A 14,490-nucleotide genomic window follows, 5' to 3' on the forward strand; every position below is an offset into this window, starting at 1 on the left:
CTAACCGTCTGCTGCCTCCTCACAGCAATAGTAGCCTTTTTGGAGGACTTTAAAAGGGATCACTGAGGTCTTGAGTAAAGCTCTGACTCGTAATAAAGCCTATCTGATGGAACATATAAAATCTTCCTTTTAGATTCTGACCCCAGGGGCCACAAAAAGCCTCTAAAGGGCCCCAACCTGTAATTTCTGACAGCTGCAGCAGTGGCGAAATGGACCAGGCCTGCTTCTAGCTTGCTTTTTTTTTGTTGGTTCAAGCACATCTCTCAAATTACAGTCATCCCTCCACATACTTGTTCAGGTAGGCCTTTGCCACGCTGTTAGGATCGTGTGTCCTTCCCTTTTGTCCTTGTATACATCTCTGGGGTGTCACATCCAGGACAAAGAGTGTTCGGTGTCACACGTGGCTGTCTGTTGTTTGCAGACAGGGCCAGGCTTGATTGTGCATAATGGAACAGGTAGCCTATAGTGCTGTTACACTGTTAAAAATAACTTAGCTTTGCTTCAGACCAGGGTCGGGTTACGATTCACGTGCATAATTTATCTACGATTCAAGGTCAAAAGCCACTTCAATGGTATGACATCTAAAATACCATACGTGAAGTGAGTTTAATGTTTCTCATTCCGGATATGAGCGCAGATGATACTTTTCCAAAATTTCTGGTCTTAATATTGTTTTGTGAAAAAGAGGAAATAGGGAAAAATAGATTACAGTGTAATTGTTGCATGTAATGGGGCTTAATTCTCTGATAATGTAGCAGGAGGATTAACTCGATGGTACAGTAGGCTGTATTAAAACACATGACTCATATTGCATAATCCACTTATTCAGTATTGCACATTCTGTTTTTATAAAAGCATTTAGATTTTCTTGAATCAGCATGCAAACAGTCACACAAAGTAATGTATGAACTAGAGCTCTGTCAGGACCACTATCGTCAAAAATGATTGACAATTAGCATACAGTAAGGATTGGCGGTAAGGTTCTGTTCTGGGCAAGAACTTAGTTCTGGGCAAGAACTAAGAGCAGGGATAGCAGTAATAACCCCCTTAGGGTAAACAGAACAGAACCAACATAAATGTATTGCAGAATCATTAATTAATTTTAATGTACAAATCCTGACTGACGAGAGGAGCTGGGGATGGAGGAGGGTAATTCGCTCCTGAAAAATGCTATAGCTGTTGATAATACTGACGAGCTTATATATGTATACCGTGATAGGCGTTGTATTCCTACTGGTAGACGTGTGTCAGCTGAGAGTCAGCTGACGCGAGTTGACTAACGTGACCTGCCAGAACTGACGCTACGCTTAATGTTTCTTTCATTTCTGAATAGAATGATTTTTGAATTTCCCGAGTTAACAGAATGCAAAAGTACATTTTCAAGTTTATTGTTTTTGTCAGCATTAATATCAACATTCTTTAAATACAACATTTTATTGGTTGATATTTGAAGGAAGGCTCTCAGGCTGCATTTATTTGGTCAAAAAGACAGTAGAAATTGTTATATTGTGAAATATTATTACAATTTTGAACAACTGTTTTCCATGTTAATGTATTTTATAATGTAATTCATTTCTGTGCTGGAAAGCTGAATTTTCAGCAGCATCAGTACTCCAGTCTTTAGTGTCACTGTCACTCATGGTAGAAATAAAGATGAAAAAACAGCACGATCTACTTAGCCTGGCAAGCCAGACGTACATCAAGATGTTTAGTCTGGCAACTCACCATAGACACGGTCAATCTGATGGGTGGGATAAACGGCTGTCTTTCAAATTCCCTCTGCACGCAATAGGACAGCGCTTCAACCAACCAGAGCGTTTTCCCAACAGCGGAGCTAACATTAGTTGATAGATTCAACTTTTAAATCTGGCCGACAAAACTACGAACACATCTTCCTTTTTTTAAGAATGACTTAAGTGCCGTTCTTTGTTCTTTTCTCAAAGAAAAACTTAACTCCAAGTCCTCCAGAGTTGCGGCCAAAGCCGATTCGAAAGACCGCTGTTCTCCATCCGCAGAAGCCGTCATTCTTTGTTTTCAAGTGGCAGGAACCGTCGCAACTCTGTCGTCATATGTTAAGCCCGCCCCCGCCTACTCTATACACGACGTGATTGGCCTGACCCAATTTAGGTTTTTGCAGCAAAAAGGTCTATTGAGAGTTGCTAGACCCACCCTGGCTGCAAAATAATTTTGCTGCCGCTAGGGTGCGTCTAGATTTCTAGGCTACGATCTACTTGCAGCGGTTGTAACAAAACAAACAAAACAAAACAACCTTATACTGTGAAGAGAAAAGACAATGAATTGAAAGAAACATAGAGCTTAAATACACAAGGCAAACCGATCAACAAAATAGAGAACAGGTGCAAAACTTAATCAATCAATGAGAAATCATAGAAACCAACTGAATCACATGAAACTGAACAATACGTTTATATGACAATGATGTACTAAAAACTGAGAAGTTTTTTCCTTTCCATTTTTTGTGTACAGACAACACCATTGTCAAAATGATCCCCTTTCACAAGGATCAGTGAAAGCGACTAAAACGCTGTATTATGCATGCCAGGCCATTAGTTGGCGATGTCATTTTGTAAAGAAACACTACGTGCCTAGACTTAAACATGTAATACACATGTGCATGACGTCTCTGTTTTCACAAATTTACATTTTGGTAGTTTACACTGAGTCGATAACGGTATAGGTTTCAAAAACTAACACTTTGAATCCCGTTTTCAAAAGTTTTTTCAGGACCCTAAAATGCCGTTGTTGTGTAAATATACTACCAAAATGCATAAAAAGTTTTACGTTTTTAGTTGTAAAATGGTGTCGTGCAGACAGCCCCTCAAGCATGTGTCAAAACCCACCCAAAACAGAAACAGGCACAGATTACCTATAACAGTCACATGATCCTTCAGAAATCATTAATTTGCTCGTCAGGTGCTCAGGTATTTCTTATTATTAATGCTTAAAAACAGCTTTGTGGAAACTGTCATGCATTTTGGGGGGGGGGGGGGGGGGGGGGGGGGGGGATCTTTGATAAATCCAAAGTTCAAATGACCAGCCTTTATTTGAAATGTAGATCTTTTGTAACATTATAAATGGCTTTACTGTCATTTTTGATTGATTCCTGTCATTCCAATTCAACATCCAGTGGGCCATTCAATTCAAATGTATACTCATGGTTCGAAACAAAGAAATTTCTTAAATTCGTCCAGTCCTATCATGCTCAATGTGCATTGCATTGTAGCTGACACTCTATTATTTGTGACTGATGTGAATAAAATATTACAACAAGACAACGTCTCTGATGCAGACAGTATAGAGAGCTGAGACTGTACAGGGATCTTGAACTGTCATCGTCTCCCATCTGCTGTGCCACGGTGCTGCAGGCAAATTAGAAAACCCTTCCTTCTCCGTATTGACTTTCAATACAGCTATACAAATGAGAGACTTAATGAGATTGTAGGGAAGGGTTGGTTGAAATCAGATTCTGGGTGAAAGGATGTGTGGAGAGGTTATGTATACTAATTATGAAATCATTACGATAGGAATAATTACACAGAACTATAGGATGTTTAACACACATGGCACACGAAGATGTTTTGGGAACACAGAAGTGTTTGCCAGTAACCTTTTTGCTTTAGTAATTTCTATTGCTCCACAGATGGGATCAAACAATTAGCATAAATGTCAGTGCAGCGGGTGAACTGGTGCTTTCGTCACTGCTGTTTGTTCTCTACAGCTCTCAGTGTGTGTTGTTGTTTTCACATTATAGGCACTTTAAAGGCTTCCTGTATCAAGAACACACAGAACACATTGATGCAGATTGAAGCAGCATGCATGTGGACCTGCCTTTTGTATAGGCCTACTGAACTTTTTATAGAAATGTCAAGTTCCTTAATTAATCCAGCTTTATCAATTAGTATTTTATCAACAAACCTTAAAAGGTTTGGTAATATAGCTTTTTTCCCCCACTTTCTTAAAACATGTGAGTGGTAATTTCCTTCTCTAGGCAGTTATGAGGATGTTGTCAGTCCGTTGCATTGTGGTTGCTAGGGTGTTTTGGGCAATCACCAGGGTGTAGCTAAATGGATGCTAAGGTTTTTAGGGTTGTTGACACTGATCTATATAAATGACTGGATTTCTCATTGTGTTCTAACTTGCCAGCAGGCGGCTCCCACCGAGAGAAGGTATTGACTTACAGCCAAAACAGTGAGGTAGAACCACCAGATTTGCTGTGTATTAGTCGCACATGAATAGTTTTTAAGATACATGTATGTACGTTAATTGATACTTCGAATGCTATCTGTAATGTTTATGGTCTTTTTGGGCAGGATAAGCGATGTATAGAAATCATTGATGAGTGTGTCTACTGCACACTGCCGATACAGATAGCTGAACTAACACAAAATAGATTTCTTTATATACGTAATTATGCAGGAAATATTAAGCATGAACAAATATCTGGGATTATTAAAAGAAATGTATTTGAATATACATTAAATATTACAATAGGCTACTTACAATCCCCTATTACTAAATTGCACTATCTTAGGCTAAATTAAAAAGGCACCATTTTGCTCGGAGCGACAGTATAAATGCTTGAAAATAAAGCTTCATTCCTTTAAATCCACACGCAGTCAGCATCATTTCTCTGAATAAGTTGTCAAGCGTGTATGATCTTGGCAATTAATCGTTAAAAAGCCACAGGTCAGCTTAAATTCTATGGCTTTTTACTAGCATGACAGTTTGCATATGAATTAAGTGTTATTTTTTATATATTGTTGAGCTAATAATTCATGTAACCAACATTTAAGTCATTATCTTTGCTTAAAATGCTGTTAACGAAAACACTGTTGAATCATTTACAGTTACTGTAATTAAAAAAGTATTATATTTACCCAACATAAATACATAACCACAGTGAATAACTGTATGTGATGAATTAATTTGTATGTGCATGCCTTATACAGCATAAATTCAGATTTCAGAAGATTCATTGTGACATTTGTAATACAAATGCTGAGGTTTCTTGTCCGTCAGCTGATCTGATATCCGCCATTGTAATGAAGATGAACGTTTTAATAAGCAGGGGAAATTCTCGACTTTAAACAAATGATTATTTAAATGTTTAGGACGTTTGCATTGCAAGAATATACAGGGAGACTTCAGATATAAAAACACATTACTTAAAAGACTCAAAAATCTGACGATTTCCTATTAATCCAATAGAATTTGAGGGAATACAAGGGAATACCAACATGGCGGTACGGCGGCTTTACTTTTTATGACGTTGTGAGCAATCCAGTCAAATATATAGATCAGTGGTTGTTGCAATGGCATAGCTAAGGGGTGTTAGAATGTTTTGGATACGGGTAGTTGCTTACTAGTCCAAAGTCAATATTCTATTGATATGAAACGACTTCTTTTGGTTATGTATGACGTACTTCTCCAATCATTTCGTCCACAAAGACAAATAACAGTCCCCCTCCTACATTTTTTCTTTTCTGATAATACGTTTCATTAGGTTGTACGTCACAATAGGGAATAAATGATATTTTGTTTCATTGTGATTAAGTATGAGCAATAGTAATAATGTCACTTGCAGCCATTGTAAAGAAAAAGAGTCTCACAATCCAGTGTGTGGCATGCATCAGTTAGCATGTCAAATTTCTAATTTGTTTTTCATGAATGAACTACTTCATGTGAAACCATTGCACAGTTTGCTTGAGGCTTCTATCAGGAGAGAGAAGTAACCCTTGTAGACTTGTTTATCTGCTTCTGTTTCAGATGCATGCCATGTGCAAATGTGGTTCTGGGAAAGTTAGACATACACAAGGCTGTCTTTATGACATCAGACACTACAATAATCACTAACCGCTTTCCGCAGTCACCGGGAATGGCTATGTGGGCTTTGCCTTTTGCTACCAGATATGCTGTTCACTTGATACATTATTGAGGCTCTTTCTAAAAATGGGGCCTGCATAATGCATGATGTAGTAATAAATACCACACTTCACATAAACTGCAGATTCCTTGCTGAAGAGACACTCTAGTCCATGGGGAATGGCGAGTCATTTTGTGATCTGTTTGGTGAAAGGGAACGAGAGGCGACGACCGGGCAAAGAGTGATTGCGAACGATGGAGTGAGACGACACGTGAATGAGTGGACAGATTGGGGAGTGAGGGATTGACACAAAGCTTTGTGTGCGTTTCGAAATGGCAGAAGCTTGAAAGGAAAAAAACCCTGTTGGCAAGAGACGCTCCCGAATTGTAATTGTTGCTGGAGGGGGTGTTGGAAGTCTCTGTGTGCCTGTTGCCAGTCTAACCCAAGCACCAGAGGTAATACATCATCATGTCTCTCGCTCGGGTAGCAGAGCTTAAGCGTGTAAAAGCCTTTCGTCCGATGTCCCGTCTGATCAGAGCTGGATTCGTCCCTTCGGCCAAGTCCTACTTCACCTTCGCGGAGAAGATCACTGGACTTTGACATATACCACAAAATCACAACTCAATTTAGTCCTTAACGAGTTTGTTTGACACGCTTTTCTTCACGGTGCATGGTCGAGATTTATGAAACGTCTTGTATAAGTGAGGAAGTACTTGCTGACAGTGAGGTTTTGCCTACTCGTGTTAGTACAGCAGCTAAATCAGACATGTTTTAGGACTTTTTCTGTCAGGAAACCCTGTCACCCAGAGGCACAATAAATGACCCGGTCTGGGAAGGAAAGAACAAAGTTGTCTTCCTCTTTGAACACACTTTGTGCGCTCACCTTACCTTGACCACATTCTGCGCCGGTCTTATTTGCTGATGCTTGCTCTTCGGTGGCCCAAAAAACACATTTATCACGTTGCAGATGGTCTCCCTTGCCAGATCGAAAAACCAACTGTTCTGTTGTCCTTAGAATTTCCGTGCTAGAGAACTCTTCAAATCAAGGGAGTCTTTACCTTGGACTTGTGTTCATCTGTTTTTTGTTTTGTTTTTTTTAGCATTTTGATGGACAGGAAAGTACACCAAACTCCAAGCGGCATGTTAATGTCATCTTGTGGGTAACGCAAAATCAGCACCAATTGATTTTCCGTCCTTCTGAGAGCAGACCTTGAATACACCTGGTTGTCAGAGCTGGTCGAATGACTGGAGAGACAGCACATAGGCCATAATCGATGTCTTACACTTCTGTGTCTGCGCAACTGAAAGCCTGTTACAAGCAAACAATGGCGCTGTGAGGGAAAAGCTTGGGCCGTCAAAAGTGAACTGTCAAGCTAGTTGTCCTCAGGAGCGTAGCCATAACAGTTCTGCCAAGTCTAATCCTGTTTGTGTTTACCTGTTATACAGCCAAGTGTGCAGCTGCTGTCTGATTGCGCTAATAGTCTCACAGAACAACTGCACAGCCTGAGAGACGGAAAGAGAATGAGAGAGCGATTGTGTTCGAGAGAGAGGGAGAGGTTTTAAAGGGTGGCAGAGAAAGCAGATCAAATCCTATACGTTTAAAGCCTCTGTACACGTTCTTACCTTCGGTCCACCGTGTGCTGTTAAAAATCGATCCTCTACCTGATTCCAGCCCTACAAATCCACCTAAAACGAATTCCTTTTGTCATTCTCAGAGTTGCCATTTTGTGTTGAAAGGAGATGAAGAAAATAATTGTTCACATAAAGGGGTTTCATGTGGGAGTTTTGACCGTGATGTGCGTGAAACCGAAGGTTTATTAGAAACTAATGACCTCCATATGCCTCCCCATCGTTTAATTATGTTTGGCGCCACAGTACATGAAAAGTAACTGTATGGAACCATTTTCAAAGGAACAAGCACATTATTTACCCTCACGTGGCGTGGCGTGGTTGGTTAGGTGAGAAGATATTGTGTTGGCTTGAACCATTTTCACTGTATTTTGTTGAGGAGTCTAAAATGTGTCGTGCTTGTAAGACTTTTTATATATCATCTTAATCATTGTTTGTGAAAATATGTATTTCAGCCATCACATGATGTATAATATAATATTTTATCGCACTTATATACTATCATTCAAAAGTCTGGGGTCAGTAAAATATTTACTTTTATTCAGCAAGTGACAGTATAAGACATATAAAACATTTCAGTCATACTTTAGATTAGGGTCCAATTCTCACTATTAACTAACTACGACTTTTGCCTCAATAAACTCCTAATTACTGTTTATTAATTGTTAGTAAGGTTATTACATTTAGGTATAGGGTAGAATTAGGGATATAGAATATGGTCATGCAGAATGAGGCATTAAAAGGTGCTTTATAAGTAGTAATAAACAGCTAATAGTAATATGCATGCTAATAAGCATGTTAATAGTGAAAATTGGACCCTAAAGTGTTACCAAGATTTCTATTCCAAATAAATGTTGTTCTATACTCATCAAAGAATCCTTTAAAGATGTATCATGGCTTCCACAAAAATATTAAGCACAACAGCGTTCAACATTGATCATAGTAGGAAATTTTACTAAGCACCAAATCAGCATATTCAACACGCAGTCTGTTACACAATCCAGCTGTTTAATCAGATGGTTGCTTGTAAAATATCTACAGTTGCCCATCAGCTAAAATTGCCTGAGTAAATGGAGATAAATGTCCCTCTCCTAAGATTAATTATCCATCTTTCTATTTAACAGCTGATCCAATGTGAAAAAATTAAAAATAAAATCAGAACTGCAGGTGCGCATCAGTACAAATGCAGAGAGTGCCGCATGATTATACCATGAACAGTTTTTGTAGACCTCTGCTTTGCTGTTTCCAATTGCATTTTACGATTTACATAATGATAATCTGGTAGAGTTGTCAGTGGAGTCACCAGATATTGCAGAAAGTAATGCTTGTTATAACTGGGCCTATACATTTTCAGATAGTTCTTCCTGAAACATTTCTCAAACCTGCTTAACTGAGTTTGTGTTGGCTTCTGTTTCCTCTCTTGGTTATGGACCAGGTTTTTATTAGATTTTTCCCTCATAAGGTCCTCACCAGTGCAGCGTTAGATTTAAAACCTTACTCTGAGTGTCTCCGAAGACACAACCTGTGGAGAATGTAGATGAAAAAGCTCAGTGCTGCAGCTGCACATGAAATAAAAGATGTGCAGTTACAATCTTTTTGGCAGTGTATTCAGTCTGTGCAGTTCACTCAACGGGTAGATTGGGAACACCTCCGGGCAACTATTTTCTGTGTAGGTGTGGTTGTACAAGTACAGCTCCTATGTACTTGAACGGATAAAGATGGAAGTCTAGAAAACAGCTCGTCAAGATTGTTTCAATAAAAAGTAGTTTAGCTTCTTGAGAGCTCAAATCATGTTGCGAAACAGATTGTTTTTGATGGCTTGTACATTCAGTACATTCAATAACAATTTGTTTTTCACACATTTGTTCTCAGTGTCCTTTTTTATTCAATGATATTTTCTTTATAAGTAAATCAATACCATAAACATACTGACCTCAGTGGGATATTGACTATGAGCTGGGCTTTATATCCCATAAGTAATGAACAGAAACTTCTATCTGTGTAGCACTAGCACATTTTTACTTTTCTTCTGTCTAAGCTTGCCCAAATCATCCTTCTCCCAGTAAGAACATGTCATGCACTCCATGGAGATCTGCTTAACCTGGAGAAACAAGGGCCTCTTTGTTTACCCAACAGTAACAATTCTGTTAACAAAGGTTCCCAGGGTAATGGTGAGCCGGTGTTGGATTTACAACATGTCGGCTGTTTTACCAAGACTGAAACTAGATTGGACTTTGTTCTCATAAATATATGGCAATGAATAATGATGTGGATTTTTGGTACCTTGGTAATTCCATGAAAAACCTTTGAAGAATGATTTAAATAATGTGGCAATCGTTCATTAGCATGCATATTTCAAAATACCCTTTGTACTGTCTTCTGATACCACCACTTTTTTATTTTGGTAAGGCACATGCAGAGATAAAATGAGCTATTATTCAAGTTAAATATTTGTTGATGTTTACTTATGAAAGCATATTCATCACCGCCATGTGCAGTCTGCGACATCCCTCCTCCGTATAGGTTCCTACAATGATTTACTGTTATTTATGGAATGTGAGCTGACTCAGGTTTGGGGTAATTCTACCACATGGGGGCAGAAGAACATTAATTAATAGTGTGTGAGTGTGTGTGATAATGGTGGAAAGCTTTAGAGAAGAAATCTTTCTTTCTGGAGATCCATTACGGTTTTCTAATGAAGGGAAACTCTGTTTTGCTTCAGCACATCATTACGGGATCTTGTACAATAACCATAATTAATTCCAGAAAATGTAATCATATTTAACTTTGTTTGGACGGTACATGGCAATAGAGCAAAGACCCTTTTTATGTGTCTGACTAGTCATTCTTTAAACTGCCTGAGAACAAATAACAATGTGTGCAAAATAAATCTGGCAATATCTGCTGTGGTGCATTAGGAGGTATAATATAACAGTCTTAAGAGTTGAGATTTTTGCCGAGGGCATTTTGTACAGATGAACAAAACATCTGACAGGCGGTGTTAGCATCTGCTATGAAGATGTTTGCCTCTGTGCGCCCTGTTGTCACGAACAGTGTGCATTTTACACGTATGTAAAATGATGAGGTACCATTAAGAATTGCTGACAGGGAAATCCATCAGGTTGAATGACATGATGGTAGCAGAAAGGTGTCAGGGTCTATTACAGAGTGCGAGTCGGGGATGTAAAGGTTGTCAGTGTGCTTGAATGATCTGATAACCAGCATTAGCTGATCTTACATCTTCATGAAAGTTTTTGTCTTTCGGTTTGTGTTAAATGGCTTTGATGCAGCTCTGTGCTGATGTTCTTGCTGTACCGATGCTGAGGTGACTCCAGTAGCTGACTTTTCATGTCATCTGAGTCCCTGAGCTTCATCTCGGCCTCCAGCTGTGCTGACGGTGGCCTGTGGTTAAAAGCCTAGGCCCGCCAGTGCTGAATAATGAATAGATAATACGGTGTCACCGAACACCTGTGTTGAGCCTGGGTGATGCCACCTTGTCACTCTGAGAAAGATGTCTGATGGCCGTTCTGATTTATTCTGCCATGGCTGTAGGATAGAAGCGGGTATTTGTGTTTGTGTGTGAGGAGGACACAAACTTTTGACAATAACTGCCAACCTCATGCTGGCTGAACATGTGGCAAATGGTTTACCATCTCGTCACATGTCTATATAGTAAGTTTAGTTTCCTTCCAGTGTTGCTTTTGACTTAATGCTTAATTTTTCATTGCTTGTAATCATCCAATAGAAGAAATAGCATAATATAATATAGAGTGGGGTCCGAAAGTCTCTGACCACATTAAGTAACCCATTTAAACCTAAAAATAAATCCAGTTTTTGGTTTAAAAAATGTAAAACATAAAACTAATGACAGAACTTAATTAATTTGTAAATATTTTATTTATTTGTTTTGTAATTATTTGCTTGTATGTATTTGTTTTTATTTATTCACATCACATTCAAATTTAATTTCTCATGTTTGAAATGACTAAAAATGAAAATTATTGAATGTTTTTTTTAAAGGGACATTGTGTAGGAATTACTCCCATCTAGTGGTGAAATTGTATTTTGCATTCAAACGAATAATGCTCTCCAGCGCCTCACTTTTTCAAATGCGCGTTGCATCTACGGTAGCCGTTATGTACCAAAAAGCTATGACAGAATGTCTTATAATAGCACTTCGAGTTTTTCTTCGGGTGAACATGTTTGTTATTTAAAACAAACTGAAACTTGAAACAACGAAAAAAAGAATGTTACAGTATGAACTACTGACTGTCAAAAACATTAACTATGGTAATTAGTAGTAATGCCTTCTTTACTCGTTATATTTTTTGAAGTATGTGCATTGTTAGATATCATCATCATCAGAGCCTTCTCTAACGTTACTTTACTCAATAGCTGCTATTCATCAAAGAGCCTGTTTAACTTTTAACTATAAATGTTCTACTGTCTATATAATAAAGTACACAACCAAGCAATGAAAAAAAAGCTTGTAATTAAGACCGTAACATTGACTTACCTGTCGAGAAGAAAGCAGGCAACTTCAGGGTCTCTTTTGAAAGCTTTCTCCTGCATTAGCTATCCTGACAGTAACCCTTGTTTTTGTAATCTCCGGTCACGTTTCCTTTTACGATCTATTTTGGACTTTTTCGACGACGAGGACTCCTTATCCTGTGACTCATATGTATGTATGAATGAACGGTGTATAAATAACCGTGCAGTGCAGCCTTTTAAACTTGCCGCGGCAGTGACAAGCGCCTCTCACTGCTCTGCTCCTCCGCTTCTGCTGGCTTCAGTCACGTGACGCTGGCTCTGAACGAAACGCGTTGTGGAAACGCGTTGGCCTAGTACTTTTTGTCCCTCTCTGCTATTATAGTTTTTCAAGATGGCGGAACTACATGGAAGCCTCCGTGGACTTACCCGTCCCATGTATATAAAGATAATAAATTCTTCGTTTACGAGGATTAGTCTGAACATTGGCATAGGTATTTGTACACCATTGAGGGCATATTTATGAATAAAAATATAGATTTTAGATAATAAAATACCTAAAAAGCTACACATTGTCCCTTTAATGATGTTATGTGTTTGTTTTTAATTAATTAATGTCCCTAAAGGGACATGTGAAGAAAAAAGAAAGAAAAAGAGATGGGAGGTAAATGTTCAGAATGAACACAAAAGTTTTGGGAGGGAACTTATAAATGTTTGCGAGCGAACACAATGTTTTGTGAAAGAGAATGCAAAACATTTGCAAGAGAACGCAAACGTATTGACTTATTATTTTCCCTCCTATCTCATATCCACCCACCATGTCCCCCTATAGGGTTCGTAGTTTATATTTGTTTAAAATAAATTAATTTGTATTTATTTATTTATGTATATTTTTTATTATTTATTTATATGTTTTTATTTATTTACTTATTTTTAACGTAAAAATTTATTTGTTCTATTTTGCTTTTTTATGAAATAAAATTTGTATTACAATTAGCAATTTTAAACTTTTGGATCCCATTGTCCAAAAAAGTTTTAAAGTGCAATAAGTTTGTGTATCATTATGTCTGTTTGATTCTGCAATAACCATATTTCTAAAGCTATAGACTTTTCAACACTAGTTTTATTGCCTATGATACCATATTCCTTTTAATAGTTGAGCTTTTCTGTTCTCTGTTTTGATCAGTAAATCCAGTGTTGTGTTGACTCATAGCAACCCTCTTGCATTTGGATTCCTGTTGATGTTTGCTTGTGCACGTCTTAGCTTGTGAAACAGCATAAAGGTGTCGAGAAGTTATTTGGCCACAAATGAGGGTAAATACACAACCAGTAGTGGAAATGTTTGCCAAATGAAGCCACTGGTCTCGTGTGAGAGGACATGTATATCCGTCAGGACATAAATTGTTTATTCAAACCTGTTTGTGGCCTTTCAATCATACCTCATGCAAGAAGAGCATCACTTTGAAGCTCTCGGGGTTCAGAAACAGTAAAATCGAAATCCACAGGCAGTACGACGCATTAGAGAAAAAGACAGAAAGCCTGGCACATCCAAAGCAAAAGTTTGTGACTTCCATTTGATTTGCCAAGCCTCCCATGAGGAAAAGCAGCCCACATGATCTGTAGTCATCTATTTATCTGTCTGGGGGAAGTGAGAGGTAGACTCATTAAATCCTACGCTGCTGGATGTTCTAATTCCGTTCTCTCATTTAAGTCGATGACTCAAATTTTGGACGGACTTCAAAAAGTGTATCTGTAAATGTGACAGTTGGGAAGCCATTAGTAGTACTGGAGTAACAATCCCTTGCAAACAATAGCCCTCAATTATTATTCTTTTAAAGAAGCACACACATTAGAACATAAGAATAAGAATTTTAATGTAGGTTCACAATATCTATTAATATAAAAAAGATCTGACTGCTATACACAAATGACTCATCTTGGATTGTATTAAATGTATTTCATGTGCAGTATTGCACTGCTTGCTTGAGCACTTCATGTTGGAATGGTGTGTCTGTGGGTGGACGCTGCAAATTGTCATATATTTAAACTGAAAAACAAGACAAAGATAGTACATATCTTTAAAACTAGATACATCTACCAACAAAGGAATTTAGACTTGTTTTCAGAGAATGTGTCTTGAATAACTTGTTTGGATAATTGCAAAAAAATAATTTTTGGCATGTGAGAAATATTATAACCAACAGTTACTACTTTGGGTAAATGCTAATTAATAGTCTGTTAATAGGGAGGGTCATAAGCATCAACATATGTTTAAACCAAAGAGCAAACAAAAACAGCAATGAAATATGTGATTTTATATATAGACACCAAAATATATTCAAAACAAAGAAACTACATTCAAATAGTATTGCCAAAACACCCAGTACACAAAGAGATATAAATAGTGCAGTATAAGAGTTGAAGTTTCCAGCAATATATGAATCAGTCTTTATAACGTTCACTGGTGTAAACGGTTAAGGTGATTTATG

Source organism: Leuciscus leuciscus (assembly GCF_965113295.1).
Source record: "Leuciscus leuciscus genome assembly, chromosome: 17".
NCBI lineage: Eukaryota > Metazoa > Chordata > Actinopteri > Cypriniformes > Leuciscidae > Leuciscus > Leuciscus leuciscus.